This window comes from Equus quagga, chromosome 21, assembly GCF_021613505.1.
Source record: "Equus quagga isolate Etosha38 chromosome 21, UCLA_HA_Equagga_1.0, whole genome shotgun sequence".
Taxonomy (NCBI): domain Eukaryota; kingdom Metazoa; phylum Chordata; class Mammalia; order Perissodactyla; family Equidae; genus Equus; species Equus quagga.
In genome coordinates, this window is record NC_060287.1 from 12,359,885 (window position 1) to 12,378,473 (window position 18,589).

Genomic DNA, 18,589 nt, shown 5'->3' on the forward strand with positions numbered 1-18,589 from the left:
TCTTTGTACAGATTTACAACTATTCTCCAACACAGACTGGAGAAATGGGATATTAATATGCAAATATCATTTCTTTAATTCTTTCAAGTTTCTCATTCCTTTAAAAGTATATTTACTAACTCATGCTTAGCAACTAAAATGCTGTTTTTGTAACTATACAAAATCATAACATACCAAAATATGACAAAAGACCATTCCCCTCTCATCGTTGTCAAGGGAGCTTCATTACTGAGATAACTAGAAAGATCATATCAGGACAATCCTGTCTATAACATCTGCATAACACGGGGAACCAAAGCAATATTTCATAGTACACTTCCAGGGCATTTTCCACTTTACCCTTGCTTGTATTTATGTGCATTTATATAAATCCATGTGCAATATGCAAGTCCAACAAAAAACCACAATGCTGACAGTGACTGTTAAGTTAGTTGTATTTCAAGAGAGGAAACGGCAGGCCTTTGAATTAAAATGCTGTTTAATATTTACCAAGTTGTTCTACACCTTTCTTCTGAAACTTCTTGTGAAAAGCCACATGTGCCTTGCTATTTTCAGAGTAAATCTGTAACAATGGGGTAATCTAATTGTTAGTTATTTGGTTATAGCCATCTGTGGCAGGCCAATTAGAGAGCAGCCTGGAATCGGGTTGAAGCCCTTGTGAGGACCGTTTATTTATAAATTGATATTTATGGGGAACTCAGTAGTAAAACTCAGTCTCACAAAGGACCAAAGTTGCTGTTTCTGCACTCCACCATATATTGCACATAAAGGCCACTTCATCAATCATTCATGAATACCAGAGAACAACTCAAGTTTTCAAGACCAAAATTTTTTTTTAGTCATTTTAGTAAGGTAATAGTCACAATTAGTATATTAAGGAAATCAGTTCAACTCTTCTCATCCAAATTTTCACAGGGGATTAAATATCAAATTGGAGTGAGTGTCTTTTAGCAGCTCTACATAATTATTCCAGGTATAAGAAAAAACAACTTTATCAAAAATTTTATCTAATCTGAAGTTACAATTCTACCCCTCAATAAACCAAAAGAACACATCGGATTGAGAACAAGCAAGGAGAGGAAGCAGAGTAATAGAGGAACATCAGTAGGAACAAGATGTGTGCTGACTTGCCTCACTCCTGCTAGTAACAGCCACTTTATCAAGGCAAGGAGGTGGTTTTCTAGACGGAAGCTCTCAGCCATATCTTTAATTCTGCAGACATTGGCCAGGCTATAAATATAGTATAAGAGATTAGCACACATTTGTCAGACTATTCTTTCTTAACTTTAGGAGCAAAATTAGCCTAGGTAATAAAGTACTTCCACTTACTAGGTTGGCAAATATAGCAGTATATCCATGTAAGTTCAGCATAACTATCGCCAATGAGATGTTATAAATTTTAAAAAGACATTCTTTTAAACTTTGTGTCTGATTATTAATATGGTATTTTTGATGAAATATGGATATGACATGTTAAAGTTATTAAAATTTATTGAACACCAGCTATGTCCCAAGCACTTTGATTGTATTTTACAACTCAAACCTCACAACAAAACTGTGAGATTGCTAGCAGTATCCTCCTTTTAAAATTGATGAGACTGAGAGCCTTATAGGTTAAGTAATTTACTGAAAATCACATAGCTAATAAGGTAGATATGGAATTTAAACCCATCAGCTCTTCCTACAACTTGAGTATAAAAAAACCCCACATATATTTGCATATATGCATATGAGGTGATACTTATGTATATTTATAAGAATAGGGCAAACAATAAAGACAACATAGAAACATAAACCTTGTGAAATATTGGTGTTCTCAGTTTACACACTAATTAAAATATATTATACTGTAGAGGCAGGTAATGGAGATAATTCCTAAATGTGCCACATTGGGGATGACTTCCAGTCATCAGAATCCCTGTAGAGTTAAAGCAAAAGTTTTTTTTTAAAAGATTAAGATTCAAGAGCCCCATTCCAAGGATAGTGAACCAAAATACCCAAAGGGCAGTCCCAATAATTTTTAGGGTTTATCAGGTGATTCTAATGTTCAGTCCACTTGCGAACCATTTGACTCAGAAGTCTCCAGGTCTGCTAGTTGCCTTAGCTCTTATATTCTGTGAGACGACTATATTAACCCCCAAACTTGGGTAAAATTAAGAATAAGAAAAGAAAAGAATCCTGTTTTCCAAATATCTTTTGGGATGGTAATCTGCAAAGGTTACAAATGTAGGCAATCATTATTTACCAACATCACAAAAAGTCAAAATCTAGGGCTTTTGCTATATGTATTGTGCTCTTTGATATTACTCTCCTTTCTTTTCTCAGCAGACTTACAGATGAATCTCATGGCTGCTGCTCAGCCGCATGCGATATTCATACAATCATATAAACTTTCTATGCCTCAATTTTTTTAATAAAAGAAGAGTGCTCATACCACATTTATCATTATTTTATTATGAGGATTGAAGGAAAATTCTTGTGAACATGCTTGGTAAAATGGAAAGGCCCATGTAATCGTAAGCAGTTATGACTATCGATTCATAATAAAATACTGAAGTTAACATATACCAGCTTGATTTATATTTCCAAGGTATATCTTTATGTGCCCTAATCATCTCCTTCTAGGATCCTTTTATGAGAAGACTAAGATAAGAATACAGGCTTCTTCTGATAACAATGATAAATAGAGTTTGTTTTCACAAACAAATTTCTACAAAAAACTAAACAGAAAAAAGACATGGTGAACACTACCTGTCTCATCAGTGTTCCCACTTGCCTCACTTAAGTCTCACCTGATTTCTCTTTGGCTTTGGATGATAAGTCATTCTTTATTTTCAACACTTTTTGGATTTAAGCATATTTTAAACATACAATAAAAACATAAGCGTCCATTAAAATAGTTAATGCTTTAAGGCTTCTGTGGTATCTATCAACTTCCGAATCATCAATGATTATGCTAAATATTATATTTTAATATTGGCATTTATAGTGAACGTTATTGAACAGCAAGAGACAGTCACTTTGAATTCATAAAGTTAGTTGGAACTCAGCACAAGTCGTCCTATAAAAATACCACATAGTTTTCGATGGAAATAGGGTAGTCTTTCTCAACCAGAGAAAAAGTCGGTTACGACTGGAGATCTATTTCAAACTATAAAGTATGAGCCTTCAATAAGGAGGATGTGATATTCTCCATGTGTTGTAAAAATAAAGAAAAGGAAGCGAGGACATATCGATTGTGGAAAACAGATACAAACAATCCAGTATGAATACAACACAAAGCAAAGCAATTATCCTTTGTTGTATAAGCTCTTCTGCGATTGGCAAAAATAAAAATCCTAAGAAGAAAAATTTAAATCCTAAATTCATTCCCAAATGTATTACGAATTAGAACATTTTCATGACATTCCCATTGGTAATGGGAGGATTTACCGGGAGACAGTTCATTAAGCTCTCTCATGTTTCTGCACGTCTATGAGCAGAAGCTCTGATGACGTTTGTTCCAGAATATCTTTTCAGGATGTTTGTATAGTGAAAAGCCTTGGAAAGCAGAAATAGTCTCTCCCTCTGAGCAAAGGGAAGGTACACTTATTGTCCAATATAAGCACAGAATTCCTCTTCTGTAATGCAATCCATCAAATATGCAGGTGTCTCCTGAATCTCTTCATGTTGTCCTGTGGAAATTGGGGCCCAAGAAACCTGACACAAGAAAAATGATGATGTCCTTGCTACTACTATTGCTCTCAGTAAGGAAATGTCCTCTGTTTCTGACTTCTGCCTGGAAATTGTGGCAGGCTATCTTGTTAGCTTGAAAGTAGAAAAGAATCTCAGAAATCTCCCAGTTCTTGATGCATTTTCCAGATAAATGGAACTTGATGCCTCAAGCACTCTTAAAAAAACAAATCTGAGGGGTCAGCCTGGTGGTGCCGCAGTTAAGTTCACACTTCCGCTTTGGCAGCCCAGGGTTTGCTGGTTCGGATCCTGGGTGTGGACTTACTCACCACTTGTCAAGTTGTGCTGTGGTAGGCATCCCATATATAAAGTAGAGGAAGATGGGCACAGATGTTAGCTCAGGGCCACTTTTCCTCAGCAAAAAAGAGGAGGATTGGTGGCAGATGTTAGCTCAGGGCTAATCTTCCTCAAAAAAAACCAAATAAATAAAAATAAATAAATAAATAAATAAATAAACAAATAAATAAATAAATTTGAAGCTCACATTCCTAAAGGAAGATTTTCTAGGTTTAAATTCAGGTTTTGTCAACTATTAGCTATATAGTCTTGGGAATGTTATATAATCTCTCCATGACTCAGTTTCACCTCTTGTAAAATAGGGGTGATAATGTTTTTCTTATCTCTTAGGATTGTTGTGATAAGCTAAATTGAGTATTTGTAAAGAACTTAGTATAATGTCTCACATTTAATATATTTTAATTAATATTAGTTATTCTTATGATTTATTACTTTTATAAAATTGGAAGGGATAGGAATGTGAAAAAGCAATTATCCATACTTTCACCATCAATTGCACATGTTGTTATCATCTTGGTACTCTTTTTGTTGTGTTTTGTTTTGGCATTTATTTTCATACTTATAAGCATATCAAGAGCCACTCTTTGAAGAAAGTCTTCTAATGATATATTACATATATTTTATTTAAGCTTATTTGCTTGCAAGGAATAGAGACTCATGCATGGCTTAAATTCTGACTCTCTATTCCTTACAAATGGAACAAAGATCTTGGACAGTAAGATCATCAACATGGCCCACAGGAACTAGAAATTTGGAGAAAGATGTCATATGTACCTAGTTTATTGAGAAATCTCAACCCCTTGGGATATAAACATAAAGCAGTTGACTTAAGTTGTTTTTAATTATGGTATAATGACTCCCCTGTTCCTTTCCTTGGTCACGTTTCACCACGCTCCGTAAGTTTTCGTAGACTTTCAATAAATACCATTGCTCAATTAAATACCTGACTCAAAGTCTTCATTATCCATTCTTCATAACAATTCAGATTTGTGGTTAGACGGAATTGGATGAAGAGAAGAGCAGTTTAGCTGTGCCACACCTTCTTTGTGGACAAATTCTTCCAGGGGTGAAAGACGGGAGGAGAAATGAAGAGGCAGATATAGTACATAACTGGTTGCATGTCGTGGGATGTGACTGCTCTCTACTCTAGTCCAGTTTACCCTGCTACTACTGGGCTCCCCATAGGTTGTGGGCATGGTCTTCTTGGTGTAATTTTAAGCTTTACCCTTGCTTTTCCTGTGCCAAAGAACTCTCCTGGAGAAAAGTAGACTAATTTCCCTCCAATTTTTCCACTCATAGATGTCTCCAATTCTCTTTTCTGTGTGGTAGTTGTGAGATCTTGTCAATTTCTGCATCTTAATCTATATATTAGATGTTAATTGAGATGTCAAATTTTCAATATTTAAGGCAAAATCTAAGAGTAATTCTCCACGGACAGTCCCCTAAAGTTGACCAGAGCACATCCAGGCAGGAAGACAGCCTGTTCTCTGAATTACTATCCTTCCCAAAAGGTGCACTCAATTTTCTTTCTTCCCCAGTCTTCACATATAGAATGACATTGACTGTGGGATACTATGCAGTCATGGCAAATAGTGTTTGGGCAGATTCTGCAAGCTCCTGAAGGCTCAAGGGCAGCAGCCTGTAGCATGTAGGCAGTTTAATGCTTTTTGGTTTTATCTTTTCTCTTCGTCTATCAGTCTTGAACATTTGGAAGAGTACAACTCAACATTCTCTTACAACTGTATCATATTAGTGATATAATGAGCACTATGTTAAACATTAGATTATTTGATAGACTGTATGATGTTTGGGCCTACTTAAGGAAAAATAAAAATCCACAAAATTTATACTGCAAAGGGACTTCTAATATTGCTAATTTTCCAGACTTTTCTCACAATCAGTGACCTGTTTTTGTGCTCTCTCTCCCTCCCTACATGATCCCGTTGCACATGGCCGGTTCAGGGTAAGGCATGACCAACACTTTTGTTTTTCTTGTTTGCTTGCTGATTGTTGTTATTTAATTAATTTATTTTTAAGCAATAATAGCACATTTATTAAGCATTTGCTGTGTTCCAAGAGCTATGAAAATCATTTTAAGTCCATATTTTATTTAGTCTTCACATCATCCATAGATACATTTTTCCTTTTTTTCCAGCTTTACTGAGATATAATTGATATATAACATGATTAATTTTAAAGTGTGCAAGGTGGTGATTTGATATACATACATATTGTGATATGATTACCACAACAAGGTTAGTTAACACATCCATCACCTCACATAGTTATTTTTTGGTTGTTGCTGTTGATGATTATTGCTATTTTAAATCCACAACTCCTTAAAAAATATATAGTTTTCTTTGGTAAAATAAATTAAGTAGAACAAAATTACGTTGAGTACTTCATATTAGAACAGCAGCTTTGACCATAACAGACAAATTATTGCATTGCATTTACAAACCAATCGGGAATCTGTAATTTTTTGTTGTTTGAGGAAGATTAGCCCTGAGCTAACTACTGCCAGTCCTCCTCTTTTCGCTGAGGAAGCCTGGCCCTGAGTTAACATCGTACCCATCTTCCTCTACCTTATATGTGGGACACCTACCACAGCATGGTGTGCCAAGCGGTGCCATGTCCGCACCCAGCATCCGAACTGGCGAGCCCCGGGCCGCCGAGAAGTGGAACATGCGAACTTAACTGCTGCGCCACTGGGCTGGCGCCTGGAATCCGTAATTTTTAAATACATATTTCCCATCCTTAAGAAAGGGGAATGCACAGCTACTTCTATACACAAACTAATGACATGATATAAAATTTCAATAGAAATTTTCCAAACATTTAGATCTAACATAAATAGAGTAAATAATTATTTTCCATGAAAAAAAATGTTCTTATCACAATTTTTTTCACTGTTTGTTCTTCAGGATATAAGGCAGCAATAACTAATAAATATTGAGGTCAAAGAAATAGAATCTATGCCTTAGAGTTTAGAAATAGAAGGTGGCATGAAGGTGGTCATGGTGAAAAATGTATATCTGAATACAAATTGTTTCTTGGATAGTCTGTCTTCAGTTATTCTACTGAAAACAAACCTAATTCTCAACAAGGACTGCTAATCATAAAAAGCCATAATCCATTTTGTTTTTTACTTTGTCTGAATGGTATTTCTCCATAGGTGTTCAGCCACAAAAAGCTATGAACCTTTGGTTCCGATGTAGCCATGGCCTTCTTCAAGCTGTGCTCGTATCCAGCAGATCGCATCATCCTCACATTAGGGAGTATATCATTATGTTTTTATTCCCAATTGATGCAAAGTGGCCCTGTTGCAACAGGAGGCCATGCAGGGAGTTTACAGAGTAATTTCTTTTGTTTCCATGTTGTCGCTCTGTGAGTATATCCAGTGAATTCTTGCCTTTCCGATTGGTGGAGAGATGGGCAAAAGCTCAAATTTCTTAGATCCCTTAGGAGGATGTAAAATGTAAGGTAAATTCGCATAATATGATTGACTTGAGAAAGTTATCTGCAAACCCCAGTGAGAAAACATGATGAATGAATGTCTGTGAAACATGAAATGGTTTCTAAGTCATCTAGTAGCTCTGGACAATAATATATGTCTTTTTGATAGACATTGCCCACATTTCTAACTGCTATATTATGCAACTGTCAACTACATGTCATTAGACATGATTTTAAAGGCCAAAAGAGTAATATTTCACAGAACCAAAAACAGAAATTAATTTAGAAGTCAATAACTCCCACCCTGAAAAGACTCTTGACCTCAGTTTTCAAAAGTAAATAGAAGAAATACCTTAGGCTTATACCCCCAATGCTCCCATTTTTTGTTTCTTAATATTTAAAAAACTTTTCTCAGTGGAGTAAAAGATGGTTAGTGATAGTAACGTGGGGGAACTAACATTTTTTCTTGTAGAGATTGCTAAGTTCTTAAAGAAAAATAAAGAAACAAAGAATGCTTCTCTTAGAGGTCCCAAGAGGGAAGCTTCCAGAAGGACAAGGCTGATCTTTCGTGTTTCTCTCCTCTTGTGTGATCAAAGCCTGAGCTAATTGGCCTGTAAGGACAAAGGCTGATCCACTTTAGGACCCCCATAGAGCCTGCCTTATGGAGGGGGTGAGTAGATTAAAGAGAAACTGAGATCACTTGGGAATAGAGAGAAAGTGTCTAAAAGGAGCACTTTCACATTTAAAATAATAAAGTGCCTACAATACAAACCCAGAGGTGGGCATGCTTTGAAGTAGAAATGTTAAAGCAAATAAAATGGAATCACAAAGAGTTGCAGAAAAATAATTGTGTAAAAGGAAATTCCATAAAACTTTCAACACTTAAATAATTAAAATTGAAGTAGGAAAAGGAGACACGAACTAAAACAATTGGTTTTTGGTTTTAGCACTGCCATTTACTCTCGGTGATGTTCTCTTTAGGCTCCTGAAATTAGTTTTGGTATTAACCTCAGGGCAATTATTCAGTTTCTGAAAGTTCACTTTTCTCACAAAAACTAAGAAGGCTCAAATATATTTTATTCTTCAGATATATTTCATGGTACAAGATTTTGAAAACATTGCATTTGATCATGTCTAGGGTGCCCAATGCAAATTTTAGCCCACAAATAGTTTAGCACGCTGTAATTCAACCAGGACTTGATTTCCTTGTTGGAAATATTTCTCTTATGCTGAGAAATGATACCCTGCTCACTCTTGCTACACACTCACACACTTATACACACACGTGCACCCACCTCACATTCACACTCACACATTTTGGAGAGCCTGATTACAGAGAGTGAAGAAAAAAGTGAGCAACAGAAAGAACTTCCTTTCGGGGCCCTCATGAGGCCGCTCCCGTGCCATGGATCTCCTGAGATTCACCAGAGAGTTTCGCTTTTGCTTGAGTTTCTGTCTTGGCCTCATTCACAGGGACATCCCCTTCCCTACACACCTCCTTGTATCTCAAGTTCTTTTCTCTTTTGTTTCCAAACGCTTGGAAAGGGTTGTCTTTGGTTCAACACATCATTTCCTAAACCACATTCACTTCCTCATTTTCTGGTTTCAGGCTTAAACCTTGAAAGCATCATTTTCTCTTCCTTTTATCCTTCATTCCTTCCACTTAATCAGTGACCAAGTCCCAGAGCATTCACTGACACATCCACATTTCACATTGACTACTGTAAGTGCCTCCTATCTGGACTTCAGGTTTTTGGGATTCGTTGATTTTTAATCTTTGAAAGTATAATTCAAAGAATATTACCACCCTGATTGAAAAGTTCTGATGACCACAGTGACCACATTGAGCCACATTGAACACAGTGGAATATCACCCACATCTTTAAGGTCTTCATGAAATCTTTTCTCTAAGCAGATAGAATCACTTCCTCACTTTTCTTAATTCATTGGCATCACATCTTGCTTTGTTATATAATTTATGTGTTAATAAACATTTGGTGAATTAAATTCCATTGTAAAAAGCTGAATTCTGAGTGCTCCTGGATGCAAAAAGTAATCTAGAAGATCAGTCTACAAATTTTTAAAAGTTTCCTTTCTTATAGGCACTTGTTTTAAGTCAAACAAATCAATTATCTTCCAAGACAATTATCTTAAAATGAGTAAGAAATTGTTTTTTTTTAAGCTTAAGAACTTACTCACATATATAGCTAACATTAGCAGAATTCACTGACATATTCTCATGCAAAAGAAAAAGAATAGCTGGAAAGTGATGGGCGGAGTAAAAAGCCCAACCCTGAAAACAGATTCGAGGTATCTGTTTTGCTAAGAGTTAAAATCCAAATTTGCTCAGGTTTAAATAACCTTTGGGCACATTGAGGTCGTAATAGAAGTAATGAATTAGATTTTACCTTGTCACTTTGCTAAAGTGAATAGCACAAAATCGCACCCTCCCCAAATATCTCTGGCGGTCTCAAGGACTTTCTCCTTTATGCTCACAAAAAAAATCCATTTCCACAGATTATCTACTGTACTCTGGGCACAGGAGTTTTCTCAAGATTGCATTCCACTTCCAAGGCCCTGAGATATCACCACAGCAATATTACATGATACCGTTTCCCGATCTATGTCTTGCTTTGCCACCTAAATAGCTCTTCCACAATAAACATGCCAATGTTTCCCAAAGAATTTAAAGAGGGGCTAAGCAGGAGCCACAGTGCCTAGGTTTTTAAAGCATCTCTGTTTCTCTCTAATTTCTAGGTTATATTCTGCAAGTTCTCATGTGCAAAACTTTATTCTAGAAGGTCTTTATCACTCATGCAAATCAATTTATGCAGACGCACACCTGTGTGCTGCCAGTCACTCATTTATCAGACAAATACTGAATTGCACATTGCACTCAGCTGGGGATATCCTGCTACAGATGAAGGCATCGAGCATTTTTATCACTTAAAGCAAAGAAAAATGGAAGAATTATGCTTGTAACATATCATATAGGTTTTCATTTTGCTTCTTCTTGGATAGAGAGCACCAAGATACATCATTTGGGATGTGAGAGTTTTATTGAATCAATATACTGTACCACAAGTAGTGATTTGCAACCTTGGCTGAATTCTAGCTTGAACAAGTCCACAAGTTAGAATTCTAAACAGAGAAGAGTTTCTGGTAATCAATCACAAATTATATTTACTGAAAAAGACTTATATGTGCTTTTGTGTGAAACATTTAGATGCTGCTCAATAAAATCTGAGTCACAACTATGACTGTTTACAACGCAAACAACCTAATTACATGTTAAACCATATAAGAATCAGTTTTAATGAAACTTAATCATTCTGCATTTACATAAAGTTGGCCCAGCAAACAACTGTGTCAATACTAGAAATCATGACTTCAGTTTTTTCCCATAAATAGCAAGTATAGATTTTAATTAATCTACCTATACCTTCTATTAAATGTGCCTCCAATACAGACTTGTATGTTTGCCTGAAAATGTAGTAATCCAATGATAATAACGTAGGGGAAATGGTCCCCATGAGTGAGTCTCTCATGACAGTGCCTGTATCTCCAGTGTGGCTCTGACTGACCTTCATTACAGACTATATTCATGAGGATGTTTATAGAATAAACAGCCTTGGAATATAGAGATAGTGGTTCCCTCCAGCGCAAAGAGTGTGTTTGCTTATAGCCTGTTTCCTTCCAAAGCTAAAAGCAGACATGCTCGCTGCCATTTATAGAAGACTTAGGTTCCCTAAGCTCACATGTCTGCTGAAATGCCACCCACTGTGTGTGCAGTCGTTCCTCTGAGCCCATCTATGTCACTCCCATTGGATCTAGGTTCAAGGGGAATTGACACAAACATGCACATTTTCATGATGTTTGCTGTGCTGTGAGTAACAAACTTCTTTGTCTCTGACCCAGGAGTCATATGTCTTCTGCCAGGATCCATGAAATTATGACAGGGTTATTGTTAGTTTGCAAGATGGGTAAAATCTAACACCCTTCACTGTTCATGACAGCTTTTTGGGGATGGGATCAGGATACTGACAGAGACATAGCCTGGAAAAGGGCCTCATAGGCTGAATAACAAGATTTGAGGGAAGTGGAGATCAGCTGTAAATATGTTGTTAAATTAATTAAACAAGGAGGCCACCAGACTGAGGTGGCTCTAATGCCTTCGTGGCCTATGTAAGTAAACCAAAACCTAAGCTGGTAAATGCCTCAAGGTTACAAAATCAAAACACTAAGGACAACCAATCACAAACAGACAACTAGGCTTTAAGATATAGCCAATCAAATAATTTTCTTTCTTTGTTTCTGCACTTTCTCTATATAAGTCTTTCCCCTGGCTCCTGTAGGCAGAATGCTCCTAACAATTTCCAGTTTCTCTCTGCCCAATTTGAATCCAATTTTGCTCTAATGAACTCTTAAAATTTTAATATGCCTCATTTTATCTTTTAACAATGTTGACCAAATTATATGGTCAAATGGGCAATAAATAGTCTACTACTTCATTCCCCGTAAACAAAGAAGAATTGGGAGGTGTTTTAGGCCTATTATAGTGGAGTAATTCAACGACAGTTGCTAAAAAGGGTGCACCAAACTATCGATTTATGTTACATGCCCTGACTCACTGTAAGTGGATGGGGAATTATTACTCACCTGGACTGCTGGAGAGAGAGGAGAGCAGCATGGACTAGAAGTGTCCATAATGAAACATTCCTTTCAAAAATACTCTGAAAACGTGGCACTATATCATCTGTTGCAAGTGGTTACATTTTTACATAATATTTACATGTGAGAGATACTAGCTAGTTATTTGTCAGACAATTTTCCATCTCATCTGGAGCATCTAGCTCAACCATGTCTCTTAGCTTCCTTTATGGTTAGGCATGGGCAACCGACTGAACTCTGACCAATGGCAGGTTGGTGAAAAGAATAGATGCAATCTGCAGGTCCATGGAAATTTCAGGTGAATTTCCCAGGCATTTTCTGTCTGCTCATGTCAGTTGGTCTGATGCAAATACTCCAGTTGAGGACTGCAAGGCACTAGGCGAGGGATCAGCACATTTTTTATGAAAAGGGTCCGATAGCTAATATTATAGGCTTAGTAGGACACATAAGGCCTCTAATACATGTCATTCTTTCTTATTTTTTCAACTCTTTAAAAAAGTGAAAAGCAATCTTAGTTCTGGGGCCATACAGAAAAACAAAGTGTGGGCTGGATTTGACCCAAGGTAGGGGATGGTGGAGGCACCGGAGGGAAGGAATCTGTATCACTTCAGGGAGCAGAGACCTTCAGTATGAGCATATGATGTGAGTAGATTCCTTGAGATTTTGAAGTTATTGGTTTTTTTTAATAATAGTCTACCTAGTACTGTTATAATATATATGACAAGTTAAATCTGATGACAAAATTCCTCAGATCATGAACAACTTGTTTAATTGAAATGGAACATAAATTAAAATTACACTAATTCTAACCTTTAGAAAACATAGAGAAACCAGAACAGGTGATAATCTTTAAAGAAATGGAACCACTTAAAAGATTTACAACACAACCAAGAGAAATCAATTTCTTTGCCTTTATTTTACTGACAGCTCCCAAATGGCAGATTTGTCCTCAAGGACTTTTATTAAGGTGTTTCCACTCCTAATTGCTAACATACTATAATATATATGGCATGTTATATTAATTCTGATAATTGCTTCTTGAGTATTTAGAACATGAGCGATGCATTTTTGGAACTAAAGAAAAAATCCTGTTTTATTTGAAATGTTGACATCTTTTCTATCCATCAGCAAAAAGTAAGAATCACTTTCAATGAATGGCTAGCTGCCTGGCTCTCCTAACCATTAAACCAATGTCCTTCCAAAAATAGGAAGCTGTATATTATATTAAAATCACTATATACTTTGTGACCTAGGATGTGATTTCTCCAAAAGTTAAATGCTTATAAAATGTCGAGATACTCCATTAGCTTTAAATCACATATACTGGAAAGCTGTATAAATCCATTCAGGGCTTCAATACTTTAGACTTCACATTACACATATTTTTATACTCATATTATTCTGGTTAGAAATAAATCAGTTAGAGTGATAGGCTGACATCCAGGATAGGCTAAAATATTATGCCCAAGACAAACAAGCTTTCTTGAATGTGGTCAAGGAGGTGAAATGTTTGGGTATTTTTCTATCCCACAAGGTTACGGTAACTTGGACGATAAATGAAATTATCTTGACTGAAGGCTGAGAGAGAGCAAAAGGACAGCTTGCCAGCATGAATCTTCTCATTAGAATGATATGCAGTTGCTTTGAACTCATCTTTGTATTTTTCCTCGTGTCCATGCCCTAGCTAGTAAATTTGACAGGTTATTTTGCAACTTAGCTTTTGACTACACAATTACATTTCAATATACAACTTTAGTTTTCTTATTTTTTTCTTTTTGCATTTGGTTGGCTTTTGTTAGAATTTGCATCTAGTAGTTTATACAATAGAGTTTGAAGAGGAACTTTGGTGGCATTAAATAACCAATGACTATAATCAAGATGAATGATATCTACAGGCCAAGCTTTGGCAAATTTCCCCTAGGTCATACATGGTACAAAAAACATTTACTGAAGAATTACACACGCATACACTAATATATGCATAACATACACAAACATTACAAGCTATGAATTTCGTATGAATTAACAACCTTGGATATACGAGCATTTAAGATTATTGTGACTATTAACAAATACATACACCTAAAAAAGGAGATGATATGAGCCCAAAAAAGACTCATGTTAAAAGTGGTACTGCAGATAGCACATGTTATATACTCTTAGAGTTTAGGAGTGGTTTGGAATTTCAGATAAAATAACGGACAGCAATTTGCTAAGCAGAATAAACAAGATGAGTAAGCGATACACACATACCATAGGATGAAGAAATTAACACATAGAGGTCAGGTGTCTTGTCCAAGCTCGAAGTTCTTCAAAGTAAAGGATGAACTCCCAGGTCAATCAATGTGTTGTCTGACAATATAATCTCCCATGTCCAGAACAGGTGACATATCTGGGGCTAGTATGTGCCTTCACATGTACTTTATTGCTAATGTCTCACTAGAGCATGATTCTTAAAATCTAAATGTATTTTGTGAGTAAAGTGGAAACCTTTAGCACACCTTTGAAATACATCTTTTAAATCTAATCTACTACCTAAGCAGCTACGTTGCAAAAGTAACCACAACCTGCTGCCTCGGTATTTACCTGTCATTTTTATTAGCAAACATGCTATTTTGTAAATATGGCACTCAGGTCATAAAAATCCTAAAAAGGTCTAAAAAGGCCAATTAAAATCTAATAGTTAAACAAGCTTAAAGGACATTTAAAATGCTATAAATAGAAGAGTTTGAAATTTAAAACATATTATTGACAGACTAAGAAACATTGAGTAATAATAGATTAAAATGCAATATAAGGTTTTTAAACATTCATTTGCACAATTAGATTTTACAAAACTGCAATAGACTTCCAGATTGAAGTCACATAGGTATCCTTATGTAAGACTTACAACTAAAAAATATCAAGAGCTCCATTATAATCAGTTTGTCCAGGAATTGTTCTAAATGAAATTCTTAATTTTCTCCTCGTCCTTTTATATTTTAACAGGGCACAGTGGTGTCACTTTCTTGAAGTGAACTTTGTCATATGTATAAATCCAAAATAAAAATCAATTTTTGTTGTTAAATTGCTTGAAGACTAACCAGAATACATGTGAGCATTTAAGTGAGCAAGAAATTAAAGGGAGGAACTTGAAGAAAAAATTAAAACTCCAAATTGTCTTACTGCAGAGGTATGGAAAGGAATGCAGGAGGTGAGGCCTGCCGGGTCGGTGTTCACGTGTGAGAAAGAGAAAGACACATGAGCTCACACCCATTCCATGGAGTGAGTGTGTTGAAGTTTAGTTAAGGGCGGCGGGGGGGACCTCAATTCACTACAGCTGTGTGCTCAGGTTCTCAAAAGAATCTGCAAAAAGCTGTTAGGCTTCCTTCTCCCCTTGCCACATCTTCCTCATATGGAAGGAACTGCAGCCATCATCATAGTGTGGGGAGGAAAATGTAGAGAAGATATAATCACAGAACAGCATGCTCATCTTCTGCTGATTATTATTGTTCTTAGTTTTACTGCAGTTTTAATAATAAAGAAAGAATAAATCCTCTATAGTTGTGTCCCCACAAACCTTATCATTTTATTAATTTTGAACTTTTTAAAACAATATTTTTGTACATAATGACAACAGACTAATATTGAGGCAAAGATAGCAAATTAGACCCCTAATTATTTCTCTCTATACTCAAAAAATTAAATTGAAGCTTTCCAAAATAGCCTTGTTTTTAAAGAAAGAAAGAATGGATTTCATTCCTCATCTCCACCCTCCACATCTTTTATTCCTAGTTCTCTTTCTTATGTTTTCCTCCTTTTTCTGATTCCACTCTCTTCCACATCCCAATTACCACGGCCATGGCTTACTCTGTATGCAGCATGCACTGAAGCTTTTCCTTGCAGGGGAATTTTCACAAAACAGGTACAATCAGTGTGATGCCCAAATACAAATACAGCATAACCGAGTAAGAGAAAAGAAAATGCTTTTGTTATCAAAGGTAGAGTTTCTCTAAGCACTTGAACAAAAGAAAGATTATTTCTTCTCCTCTATTAACTTTCCTTCTCTTTATCTGCAGCCTATCTATGTCAACCCCTTCTCTGGACCTAGCAAATGATTCCGAAAGTCTTTATGTATTTTCACAGCAGGGAAGAGTTCTTAAATGGTTTCTGATATATGCAGAAGTGTTTTCTCTATGTTATTCAAGATTCTGTCACCTATCTTACTGAGAATTTGCGGTGGGCCAAGGGAGCTTCGATTAGGGAAGACGACTGGTACTGACCTTGTTTACAGAGACTTCCTGACAAAAGCAAATGTTTAAAAACGAGAGGTCCGAGAAAACACGGAGGAACCTCAAATGCAGCGGTGCCTTTCACAAGCCCTCCAGGTGATTTGAATGCACGCTGAATTTGGAAAACCGTTTCACTCTACATCAAAAGCCAAACACAGAATTCTCTACCCTGCTCAGAACTTTCTTCTATTACACAGCTTATTTTGACATCCAGTGTAAAGTTTTACCATGTGCATTACGGAAAAAATCATCTGGAATGCACTAAATACATTTTCGAGGTAAAAAAAATCTATTTTTATTTGAACGTAAAGAGATGAAAAGTCCTAAATTACACTCTTTGGCTAGAAGGCAGATTTTTCCCCGAATTTCCATTGAAAGATCAAATTAATGTAAAAGAGTTTCAGAAACGTAAACAGCTTTTATCCATGAAGATTATACTGTCTATGTAAAAAAGGTAATCAGAAATATATTTCTTAAACTCTATGCAAGAGATAAATCTCAGGAGAGTAAATGGAAGTGGGATTAAATGGCATTTAACAATTTGGAAATATAAGAGGGCAGACATTTAAAATTTTTGATAATGCTCCCTCAAAATTTTGTATTGTTAATCAAATAAAAATTTTAGAGTACACTGATTTTTTTAAGAAGGCTGTTTTGCTCAAAATAAGTGAACAGATGTGGGATGGTCTTAAATTTTGGGTCATAAAACGCTTTGCTTTATATACACAATTTGCAGAAAATACGAAGCAAATCGGTATTACGGAGTATTATCACAGGCTCTTTTTCTGGCTGAAATCGTGAGTCTCTCTTCATATGACCTTCGACAAGGAATAAAGCAGTCATTTGTTTCAAAGTTTCTACATGCATGAAACACAAAGATGACTTCCAGTTCTGCCATTCACATTAGAAGTTAATGAGTCAAAATATACAATCTATGCTTCCTATCTTTATTTTCATGGTTAAGATAATCTCAAAAATTTTCTTGGTCCAGGTAATGTATAAATGATAACAAATATTCTATTAGTTTAATAATCCATATATTATTTAAATAGAACAAAAATATTCGACATTAGCGTTTCCATAGATGTGTGATTACAGAAAGGACTTTGACGTAGGGTGGTTGATGCAGAGACAACTGGATTCCAATAAACATTGATCATAGGCTGAGAATGTCAAATCATGGGGTTAAAACCAAGTTGCCAGGAATCCTGAGCCATAAAGGAAATAAGAGCCAGATAGGGTGAAAGACCTCAAGAAAGAAAACGAGACAGGATCAAGGATAGATAGTAGGAATGACGGGAGGCTAGATATAATGAGAGAAGATTGGACTTGAAAGACAGTTTCTGAGTCGAAGCTGCTAGAGCAGCTATATAAAAAATAGTTATTCCTAAAAACTGGAAACAAGGTTCCTCACGTGATTTTCACAAATGATAAATATTTTAAATTGCCTTTTATTTTAACTATTTTCCCTAGGCACCGATACTACAAAAATATACAACTTCTATGTTCAGAAACAGAAAAAATATTACAAAACCACATTTTATCTTTCTTCTTCAAGATAACTTGCTTAATATTTAGTTTTTACTGAATTCTTGGGTACATTACCACCATGGGCTCAAAACACCTCAAAAATCTCTATCTTAGTTCTTCCATTTGCAGTGGTTAGAAAGGCTTCAAAATGATAAATCCTATTGAAGGCAACTATCAACAACATTTGATTCATATATACTGAAACTTGTTATAAGTAACGAATGATTTAGATAGAGCACATTTAGCACTGTCGAGCGATGAACATTTATTATGGGAATATCACAGCAGATGAGGCCGTGGTAGATAGTAAACCATCAATCAGATGCGACCCCACAACAAATTGCACCTCATCAACTGCTTTAATATGTCATGAAGCTTCCAAATAGACATCACTGGACCATTTGTTAAGCCCAAAATACTTTTTCACTGACAAAACGCAAGACATTTGGTATTTTCATTTATATGTAATATCAAAATGAATCGATGAGATCTAGCCATCCAAAATAGAATTTCTATGAGGACGGGCCATTGAAATTCATACCTTAGTTTCTTTGCACAAGTCATTCTTGATGATGATCTTTTATTTTATTTTTTACAAATGTTATAAGAATGTGGACCATATTTAGATTCTG